The sequence below is a fragment of the Leucopleurus acutus genome, assembly GCF_964270905.1.
Source record: "Leucopleurus acutus genome assembly, chromosome: X".
Classification (NCBI taxonomy): Eukaryota; Metazoa; Chordata; class Mammalia; order Artiodactyla; family Delphinidae; genus Leucopleurus; species Leucopleurus acutus.
Window position 1 is genome coordinate 115,789,374 of NC_139148.1, and position 12,125 is coordinate 115,801,498.

The window sequence follows — 12,125 nt, forward strand, 5'->3', positions numbered from 1 at the left end:
AACAACAACAATAATAATACTTCGGCCGCACCGTTCAGGGATCTTAGTTCCCTGAGCAGGGATCGAACCGGCAACCACAGCAGTGAAAGCCCTGGGTCTTAACCACTGGACTGCCAGGGAATTCGCTAAAATCATGATTCTTGAATACAGAAACTCAAACTGTGCAGAAACTCAATTAAACAGGGCTCATAGCACAGTTAGAAGCTCCTAATCTACGTTCATGCTGATGTCTAAACCACATTCTGAGTTTTTTAAATGCCTGGGCATTGGAGATAGACCTAAGATTGAACTGGGGCTCTGTTGCTTCCTCGCTGGGTGACTTTGGGCAAGTCACTCCCCCCTCCTGGCCTCAGTTTCCTCATAAAAAAAAAAACAGGGCCAGGTATAGTAACTACCTCTTGGATTGGAGGGTTGAATGAGGAATGAGAAATGGGACATCCAGGGCATGGCGCAGAGCAAGTGCCCGATAAATGGGACCTATAGGCTAGGTTTGGGCAGACAGCCTGGCTGTGGGCTTCTTTCCACTCCCACCTCCCTCCATCCCCACCTCCCTCCACCCCCTTGTGAGTCCCAACTAGACTCCCATCAATCTGCCACTCTCCCTGGGGGGTTGCCGGAAATTCCTGGCGCGGATGTCTCCTACAGGGATGAATTTTGGATATTCCTCCATCCACCCTGTTACCACTGAATTATGGGGAGAGAGAGAAGGAGAGAAGACCCATTGAGAGGGAGAGGAGAAAACAAGCGTCTTCTGTATACTCCTGCCCTGGCTAGCCTAGGCTTATGCCTGAAATAGGTGTTCGGTAAATACTTGAGGAATGTATGTACAAATGAATGAAAAAAGAGAGGTGGCGGGCAGGCATCCGGGAAGGCAGAGACAGAAATGAGAGTCGTGGCCAGCTTTTCCTGATGATGCACCCGCAACAGCTCTCTATCACGGGGCCTCCCCAGGCCGGAGACTGTGGCCAACCCCAATCCTCTCCTTCCTCGTGCACACGTTATGTGCCATGCCTGCCACGCCCCCTCCGAGACGCCCAGACAGAAGCTTGGGGGTGGATCAGGGCTCCCCACTTTGGGTTCAGAGCACCTGAATCTCTCAGCTGTGGACAGAAAACAGCTTCATTCCAATGCTGGTCTCAGGAAGCTCCTCCAGGGATGTCCAGATAGAATCCCATCCATCATTTTGAGATTCCCTTCTTGTCCTGAGGCTGAGCAGGTGGGGGGCCAGATGACAGATCCCCTAGCCACTTCCAATTCTCATTTCACACATGCAAGCAATATGACTACCAGGTTTTGCCGTGAGCGTTGCGCAAATGAGCGAGGACACCTGTACACACAGGTGGATCAATGCGAGTGCCGAACATGAGTGCCGAACCGTGGAAAGCACTGAGGCGGAGGATTATGCTTTTTACAGGCAACGCCTTAAAACCTTCTGTGCCATGGTTTCTCAGTGCCTTTCATAAGCTCAACTTCTGTTCTGACATGTGTTTCAAATAAGGTTTCCTTCCATAAAAATCCCACTTAAGGACACACATGCAGGAATGTGCATTTGGCTTTTCCTGGGTGTGAAATATTTTATTTGATGTGCTGATTTTCAAACTACAGTGCTGGAAAATTAATATACACTTAATTGCCTGGGTGACAACCTCTCACCACAGAAGCAACAGTGATTCAGATCCTGAATCCTTGATTCTTGACCCCTTGCCCCCTGTGAGTCCCAACCTCAATGTCACACCCAGTCTCCTAGCGCCCACAAATTCTGCCAATGACACATAAAACCAGGCCTAACATCTCAAAAAAAACAAAAAACAAAAAACAAAAAAAAAAACCCGCCACCAACTGGAAAAAGCGTGTGAGGATCCTACCCTACATGATGTGATTGAAAATTTAAAAAATGTTTTAAAGAGAACCATTAAGCCAGGCCTTTCTAACCCATGAAACTTTTGATTGGTTCCACATTCACATCATCTCCGGCTCAGTTTGGTTCTTGGGGCCTGACTCAGCAAGCTTTTGTATTATCTCATTCCAAACATGCTGAGGGTGAGGGGTGTCACTAAGTTGCCCTTTTATCGTTAAAAAAACATATTGGTGAAAACCAGAACTGACTTCCAATGTGGGCAATTCTAGCCAATGGGTCAGCATATGAGCCCCAGGGAGTGTGTGGAGGGGACCCCGAGGTGGAGGTAATTTTGGCCTGATGGCAGCTGGCTGGGCAGCTGGGAGAGAGCAGCTGCAGGAGGGAACTGCTTCCACGGAGGATAGATTTAAAGTTGGACTTCTGTGCAGAACTGTTCAAGTTGACCTGACTCTGGGTCAAATTCTATCCCTCGGTGTATGTTACCAGCTTATGCTTTGACATGAGATGCATAGCAGTGGGGAAGTGAGCCAGGGCCGTAACAAGGACCCTTGCCTACTTCCGGAGTCACAGCATTATTGGGGAGATGTCAGGGCCCAAAGGTGGCAATTCTTATGTGACCTCTTTCCCTTCAACCCGATGTTTGGATGGAACGTAGTGTTGAGAATGTACCGTCAACAGGGCTCTCATTTAAAGTTTAAAATGTCCTTTCATAACTGTTGGAAAGGAGGTCTGTATACATAGAGAGTATCTAGGATTTGCCCATTTCTGTAAAAAAAAAAAAATCCTTCCTGACTGTAAATCCTGCACTCTGTAAATAATTTTTGGGTCCAAGAAGACCAACGACTCACATTTTCTTACCCCACTGCCCGCCCTGCTTCTGGAGCCCACAGGAGGCGGGGAGGCATCAGCCAGGGAGGGGATGACAAATGGATGCAAACAGACGTATTTATTTGGTAAACAACTCATCATCTTCTAAATTTTAAAATTCACCGTAAGCAAATATAAGCGCAGGCTCCCTTTGAAAAGATGTACAGCATTTCCCTTAAAGCGATTCGGTAACTGCAGGAAGGCGAGAGCGACGTTCCACCCAGGTGTGCAGGACGGCAGACCCGAGTTTGGGAACAAAGTCTCAGCTGTTCAACCTGAGGGGCCACGAAGCAAGCTTTGAGTTGGGCTGGAAAGGCAGAGTGGCAGGGCAAGGAGAGAGACACCAGCTGCCAGGCCCCTTCTTTCCAGTAGAATCCAAGGTCATCTGACCACTGGCTTTGTCTCCGTTTCTCTCTCCTCAGCACCCCTAACATTTACTCCGCGCTAACGATATGCCCAGCACCACACTGAGGGCTTTCTGAGCCTTCCCAAGTTTCCTTTCTCTCTCACTTCATTCATGTGCTGCTTACGATGGCCTCTGCCTGTCACGCCAGCTTAGTTAGGAGACCCGCTAGGCTTCAAGGTGGCAGGCGGGGTGGGGAAGGGGACAGGCATTAGCATCAATGTGGTTGTCCCTCCCTTTCCCCTTCTTAACCTCCAAGCTAGAAAAAGAAGCAAGTTTCATGCAGAATAAATCAACTGCCAACACATTTCTTGGTTTTATGAACTGGTACCGTTTTCCCCTGCTTAAAAAATGGGGTCAAGCCTAGAAAAAAGCCCAATGTATAAGGTTCTGGTACTTGTATCCTCAGAGAACTTCGAATAAGGTTCATATACAAAAAGTAGCCTCCTAGGAAAGTGTTGTAAAATGCACTTGAGCAGATTTTCATGGATTATGATTTGACTAGCCATTCCCAGTTTGAGCTGTTTTGCTGAAAACGTCTCTCAATTGGAAAACTCGGTAATATCTGTATCTTGCCTGTATTTTTTCTATAACCATCTCCCCTGTTCTGTGTGTACTGGAATTAGACCCTCTTTGCAGTGAAGACCGAGGTGATCTCAGGAACCTGTGGGTGTTTGGTGATGGCCAGTTGCTGGTGAGTAAAGGACCACTCCTGAAACCAAACAAGAGCAGAGTGGACATGGGCCTGGGCCAGGTGTTGGGGGAGGCCATTGTGAGAAAATGGTCTGACTAGAGTATGATGGGCAAGGGGAGAATACTCAGGACGCAGAAAGCTCAGGTTGGAGGAAGGGAGGAGAAACTCGGCATGAATTCAATGAAGAGCAGTAGAAAGCAGAAGGGCACCTTGGGAAAAAGTTGACTTACTCGGGGGCCCAGGGAACCAAGATAATTCCAGCCCTGCAGGCGTGGGAACCAGGGAGGGTTGAGCAACCGCTCTGGTGTCAAGTGGCCATGAGGAGTGCAGTGTTCATTGTAACTTGGGAATTGCATGTGGAACTCAGCCAGCAAGGACCTGGTTTCCCCTAAGGGGCTGGGGGTTGGGGGGAGCCTGGGTGGCCTGGGGCTGGATCCTGGTATATTGAGAAGAAAAGGCAAGCTTATGTGTTAAAGGCGAAACAGGTTGGACTTGTCCCTGAAATGTACTGACATGGAACATCTGCACCCCCTTCCAATTCCTCCCACTGGAAAAATCTGGCTTCCTTGCTGACTGGTGGGGAGGGGGGTCCCATGTGAGTGACAGGGAATGGAAAACCCGGAGAAGCATGGGAAACAGTATTTGGGTTCTAAGGTCAAAGTCTAAAGGAGACTCTTTTCTCAAATCTTTTGTGCTCGCTCAACTCAACTCAGTTATTCCTGTGGGGGAAATAAATAAAGGTAATAGAAACCATAATTTTTGATCCCTGCCTGTCCTTATTTAGCCTGGGCAGGCACTCTAAACTAGCACATGGTTCCATCAACCCCTGGGCTCTACTGGGTGATCTGGAGGGGTCCTTGGCGGGTGGAAAGAAACCCCCTAGAGATGGACACATTTTCATACATAGCATCTACAGGGCCTGGATTCCATGAAAAGAATGTACAATGGGCCCCCCAAGCTCAATGGGTAGGAAGCCAGTGCTTTATTACCATTAGCCCATGGACTTGAACAAGCGCTCTTTATTCCAGAGTACCTCCATATCCATTCAGTCTTATCCAATGTGATAAGTGGGATAAGTAATGTTTTTCCTATTTTCATAATAGAGAAAATAAATATAGATCAAAATTTATTTTCCTTAATATGATTTTCAGTAACTATGTTTAATTCAGTCAGGATCTTGCTACCTTCCCCCTTCCATTCATCCAACAAATATGTACCGAGCACCTTCTTTGGACGAGCAGTGTGTTAGATGCTTGGCAATATACGAAAGTGAACTAAGACAGGGTTCCTACATTCATAGAGTTTACAGTCCCAAGTGGGAGACACGTTAAATAGATAAACTCATGCATCATTATTTAACATTCAATGGTTAATCTCAAAAACGTGTAGCTAAAATTGTGATAAATGATACCAAGGTCAGATTCAAGTGCTGTGAGAGTGTATAACACAAGGATCTAACCTAGTCTTGGGGTCTGGCTTAGGGCCTCCCTGAAGAAGGTCCATTTCCACACCAGTTCTCAGACTCTGAACTGGGGCTGCAGATGGGGAGATAGTGAGCACATGTCAACAGAATGGTCAAGACCAAAGCTACAGAACTGCAGCACAGGACAGCACAAGCCTCTCCCTGCAATTCTTATCAGGTTTACCTTCCTCTCTTCCCTGCTACTCTTTCCCCTACGCTGCCACCAGCCATCACCTTCTCCCCTCATCTGAGTACAGCTCAGGTGGGTCTCTACCTTTCATCTTTGAAAATGAGTCAATAGAGGCCGGAATCCCATAGCATGAAAAGCCCGACATCTAGGATATGTGTGTGTGTGCTCAAGTGTGTGTGTCTTGTAGATGTGGGAGAGTAATGATAATATTTAAGAAGCATTGCTTTAGAGACTGCCACTCCTCATACACTGCCACAAAATTGAAATCACCTGTGGTGCTTTTTGTCAATTTGTCTTTCGAATCCTAGGGAACTGAACCTAGAATGTTTGCAATTAGGGGTGGTGGGGTAGGGGGACTGGGGAGCGAGGGGTGGAGATCTTGGTGCAAACAATTTTTGCCACTCAAGATAATACCCTTGAGGTCCATCCAAGTTGTTGTCCATTCCTTTTCATCATACCCACAGTTTGCTTCACTATTCACCTATAGAAGGACGTTTTGGTTGTTTTCAATTTGGGGCTATTGCAAGTAAAGCTGCTATAAACATTCATGTACAAAATACATTCATGTACAAAGTACATTCATGTACTTTGTAGGGGACATTAGTTTTCATTTCTCTGGGATAAATACCCAGGAGTGATTGCTGGGTCCTATGGTAATTGCATGTTTAGTTTTATAAGAAACGGCCACACTGTTTCCCAGAGTGGCCGCAGCATTTCATATTCCCACCCGCAATGTCTGAGAGTTCTGGTTTTTCCACATTCTTGCCAGCATTTGGTATTGTCACTATTTTTTTGTTTTTTCGGTACACGGGCCTCTCACTGTTGCGGCCTCTCCCATTGCGGAGCACAGGCTCCAGACGCACAGGCTCAGCAGCCATGGCTCACGGGCCCAGCCGCTCCGTGGCATGCGGGATCTTCCCAGAGAGGGGCACGAACCTGCGTCCCCTGCATCGGCAGGTGGACTCTCAACCACTGCGCCACCAGGGAAGCCCTTGTCACTATTTTTTATCTCAACTGTTCTAATAGGTGTGTGGTAACATCTCATTGTGGTCTAAGTTTGCATTTCCCTAATGGTTAATGATGGTGAACATCCTTTTGTGTCTTTACCATCTGTATTTCCTCTTTGGTGAAATGTATCTTTATGTCCTTTACCCATTTTCTGATTGGATTGTCTGTTTTCTTAACTGTTTTAAAAAAGTTCTTCATATATCCTAGATGTGAGTCATTTGTCAGATGTGTGGTTTGCAAATATTTTCTCCCACTTTGTAGGTTGTCTTTTCATCCTCTTAACAGGGCCTTTCATAGAGCAAAAGTTTAAAATTTTGATCAGGTTCAATTTATTGATTTTTCCTTTTCTGTATTGTGCTTTTGGTGTCAGGCCTAAGAACTTTTTCCCTAGTCCTAGGTCCTGAAGATTTTCTTCTATTTTTAAAAATTTTATAGTTTTAAGTCCATGATCCATTTTGACTTAATTTCTGTATAAGTTATGAGACTTAGGATGAGGTTTGTGATGATTAATTTTATGTGTCAACTTGGTTAGGCCGTGGTGCCCAGATATTTGATGAAACACAGCTGAATGTTGCTGTGAAGGTATTTTTTATTTTTAGAGAAGATTAACATTTAATTCAGTAGACTTTAAGGCAGATTACCCTCCATAATATAGGTGGGCCTCATCCAATCAGTTGAAGGCCTTAAGAGAAAGATTAACCTCCCCCAAGGAAGAGGGAGTTTTCTAGAAGACTACCTTCAGATTAGAGCTGCAATATCAACTCTTCCCTGGGTCTCCAGACTGCTGGCCTGACTTGTAGATTTGGACTTGCCAGCATCCACAATCACATGAGCCAATTTCTTAAAATAAACATCTCTCTTTCTCTCTGTATATATTTAAAATACAAATGGAATTCAAAGAAGAAAGGTGGATAGCCTTTTCAATAAATGGTGCTGGAGAAATTGGATATATGTATACACACACACACACACACATATATATACACACACATTCTTTCTGTATACACACTGTCTTTCTACACACACACACTCTATTGGTTATGTTTCTCTGAAGAACGCTAATACAAGGTTCGTTTTTTGCCTATGGATGTCCAATTTCTCCAGCACCATTTGTTGAAAAGGCCATCTTTCCTTCATTGAATTGCATTTATACTTAAAAAAAATCATTTGAATATATTTATGTGAGTGTATTCTGGATTCTATTCAGTTCTATTGGTCTATCTGCCTATCCTTCTGCCAATACCACAGTCTTTTTTTTTTTTTCTTTTTTGGCCACACCGCGTGGCATGCAGAACTTTCCTGACCAGGGATCAAACCGTGCCCCCTGCACTGGAAGCGCGGAGTCTTAACCACTGGACCACCAGGGAAGTCCTTTTTTTCTTTCTTTCTGTCTTTTTTTTTCTTTTTCCACAGTCTTGATTAGTGTAGATACATAGTAAGGCCAACTGATTCCTCCCACTTTATTATTTTTCAAAACTGTTTTAGCCATTCTAATTCCTTTGACTTTGTGTATAAAGTTTAGATAAAATTCTACAAAAGTCTTGCTTTGATTAGGAACTATCAACCTGTATATCAATTTAAGGAGTATTGACATCCTTACTAGGTTGTGTCTTCGTAACCAGGAACATGGTATGCCTTTCCATTTATTTAGATCTTCTTTGACTTCTTTTTAAAAAAAAAATTTTTTTTAGCCATGCTGTACAGCTTGTGGGATCTTAGTTCCCTGACTAGGGATCGAACCTGGGCCCTTGGCAGTGAAAGCGCCGAGTCCTAACCACTGGACTGCCAGGGAATTCCCCTCTTCTTTGATTTCTTTCATTAGCATTTTGTAGTTTTCAGCATACAAGTCTTATGCATATTTTGTTAGATATACATCTAAGTCTTTTTTGAGCAATTATAAATGGTATTGTATTTTTGATTTTGGTGTCCATGTATTCATTGTTAGTATATAGAAATACAATAGAGTTTTTAATGCTTATTCTGTGACCTTGCTGAACTCACTTATTAGTTTTAAGAGTTTAAAAAATAGATTCCTAAAATATGACACAAAGGAACTTATCTACAAAACAGACTCACAGACATAGAGAACAGACTTGTGGTTACCAAGGGGAAGGAGGAAGCGGGAGGGATGGATTGGGAGTTTGGGATTAGCAGATGCAAACTATTATATAGAGAATGAATAAACAACAAGGTCCTACTGTATAGCACAGGGAACTATATTCAGTATCCTGTGATAAATGGAAAAGAATATGAGAAATAATGTATATATATGTATAACTGAATCACTTTGCTGTACAGCAGAAATTAACACAACATTGTAAATCAACTATACTTAAATAAAATGAATTAAAAAAATAAACATAGATTCCTTGGGATTATCTATCTAGATCATCATGCCATCTGCAAATAGAAAAAGTTTCATTTCTTCCTTTCTAATCTATATGTTTTTTCTTTTCCGTCCTTATTCTACTGACTAGAACTTCTAGCACTATGATGAATAAGAATGGTGGAAATGGACATCCTTGCCTTCTACCTGATCTCAGGGTGAAAGCATTCAGTTTTTCACCCTTAAATATATTATTAGTTGTAGGGTTTTTTGGTAGATACCCTTTAGCAAGTTAAGGAAGTTTCCTTCTATTCCTTGCTTGCTGAGAGATTTTGTCATGAATGGATGTTGAATTTTGTCAAATACCTTTTCTGTATCAATTGATATGCTCATGTGATTTTTTTCCTTCAGCCTGTTAATATGGTGGTTTACATTGGTTGGTTTTTAATACTGAACCAGACTTGTATACTTGGAATGAACCCCACTTGGTCATGGTGTATAATTCTTTTATATTGCTGAATTCTACTTGCTAATATTTTGTTAAGGATTTTTGCATCTATATTCATGAGGAATATTGGTCTGTAGTTTTCTTGTACTGTCTCTATCTGGCTTTGGTATCAGGGTAATATGAGCTTCATAAAATGAATGCGGAAATGTTCCTGCTACTTCCATTTTCTGGAAGGGATTATGTAGAATTGGTGTTACTTTTTCTTTAAGTATTTGGTAAAATTATCCAGTAAAACCATCTGGAACTAGAGGTTTCTTTTTTGGGAGTTTTAAAGTTATGGAGTTAATTTCCTTAATGGTTATAGGGCTGCAAACTCCATTTAAATTGGGTGAGTTGTGGTAGTTTGTGTTTTTCAAGGAATTGGTCCATTTCATCTAAGTTTTTAAATTTATGTGTTTAGAGTTGTTCATGGTATTCCCTTATTATCCTTTTGATATCTGATCTGTAGTGATATCTCCTGTCTTGTTCCTGATATTGGTAATTTGCTTCCTCCCTTTTTCTTTTGTCTGTCTTGCTAGAGATCTGTCAAGTCTATGGATCTTTACAAAGGAACAGCTTTTGTTTCATTGATTTTCTTTATTGTTTTCCTCTTTTCAATTTCACTGATTTCTGCTCTTTATGATTTCCTTCCTTCTGCTTGCTTTGTGTTTATTCTGCTCTTCTTTTTCTAGGTTCTTTATGTGGGAGCTTAGATGACTGATTCGAGACATTTCCTCTTTTCTAATGTATGTAACTTAGTGTGATAAATTTCCCCCTCAGCATGGCTTTTGCTGTGTCTCACAAATTTTTAAATGTTGTATTTTAATTTTCAATTTAGTTCACTGTATTTTTTAATTTCTCTTGAGAGTTCCTCTTTGATGTATGGATTATTTAGAAGTATGTTGTTTAGTTTCCAAGTGTTTGGAAAATTTCCTGTTATCTTTCTGTTATGGATTTCTAATTTGATTCCATTATGGCTAGAAAACACACTGTGTATGGTTTTAATTCTTCTAACTTTGTTGAGGTTTGTTTTATGGCTCAGAATACAGTCTATCTTGGCATATGTGCCTTGGGTGCTTGAAAAGAATTTGTGTTCTGCTGGTGTTGGGCGGAGTCTTCTGTAAATGTTGAATAGATCCTGTTGGTTGATGGTGATGTTGAGTTCTTCTATATCTTTGCTGGGTTCTATCAATTGTTGAGGGAAGGGTATTGAAATCTCCAACTATACTTGTGGATTTGTCTATTTCTCCCTTCAGTTCTATTAGTTTCTGCTTCACATGTTTTGCTTCAAAAACAGCTCAGTTGTTTGGCCCATACACATTTAAGATTGCTATGTCTTTTTGGTGGATTGACCCTTTTATCATTATGTTACTATCATATATCATAATGTCCCTCTCTGGCTCTGGTAATTTTCTTTGCTCTGAAGCTTATGTGATATTAATATAGACACTCATGCTTTCTTTTTATTAATGTTTGCATGATATATCTCTTTACATCCTTTTACTTTCAACCACCCTATATCATTATATTTGAAGTGAGTGTCTTGTAGAGTGCATATAATTGGGTCATATTTTTCTTATCCACTCCACCAATCTTTGTCTTCTAATTGATGTGCTTAGACCACTTACATTTAATGTAATTTTTGATAAATTAGGGTCTAAATCTGCCATTTTATTTTTTGCTTTCTGCTTTTCAGTCCTCAGCTTTCTTTTTCCTGCCTTCCCATGGGTTACTTGAATATTTTTTAGAAGATCATTTTGATTTATTTGTCATGGTTTTGAGTGTATATCTTTGTACAGATTTTAGTGGTTCCTTTAGGTATTATATTTATATATATACATAACGTATCATACTCAGTGATGGTGTTATTTTACCATTTCAGTTGAAGTAGAAACCTTACCTCCATTTATGTCCATTTACCTTCCTCAGTTCATAATATTATTACAGTATCTTAAATATTTCCTCTACATACATCTAGAACCATATCAGATAGTGTTATAATTTTTGCTTCAACCATCAAACATAATTTTGAAGAGTTAAGAGGGGGAAGGAAAGTCTACTGGATTTATTAATGGTTTTGTTTATTGTGTTCTTTTTTCCTGATGTTCCAAGATTTCCTCTTTTATTATTTCCTTTCTGTTTGGAGAACAACTTCTAGCTATTCTTTTAGGATAAGTGTGATGGTGACAAATTCTCTTACTTTTTCTTCATCTGAGAACTTCTTGATTTCCCTTTCATTCCTGATGGATATTTTTGAGGGATATAGGATTCTGGGTTGGCAGTTCTTTTCTTTTAGTGCTTAAAAAATGTGCCAATTCCTTATTCAAAACATTGTTTCCCTGTAAGTAATATCTTCTCTCTTCTGTCTGCTTTCAAGATTTTTTTCTTTGTCTTTAGTTTTCAGAAGTTTGACTATGATGGGTCTTAGTGTGAATTTCTTTGGGTCTACCCTGTTTGGGTTCTTTCAGATCTTTGAATATGTAGGTTTATATCTTTACCCAAATTTGGAAACTTTAAGCCATTATTTTTTCAAATGCTTTTCAGCCCCATTCTCTTTCTTGCCTCTTCCTGAGACTCCAGTGATACGAATGTTATATCTTTTGTTATAGTCCCACAGGTCCCTGAGGCTCTTTTCATTTTTTGTATTTCTCTCTGTGTAATTTCTATTGTTATATCTTCAAGTTCATTAATTCTTTCATTTGTCCCCTCTACTCTGTTGAGCTCATCCACTGAGATTTTCAGTTCTAAAATTTCCATTTAGTTCCTATTTGTATCTTCTTATTTGTTTGCTGAGATGTTATATTTCTTTGCTGAGACTTTCTATTCTTTT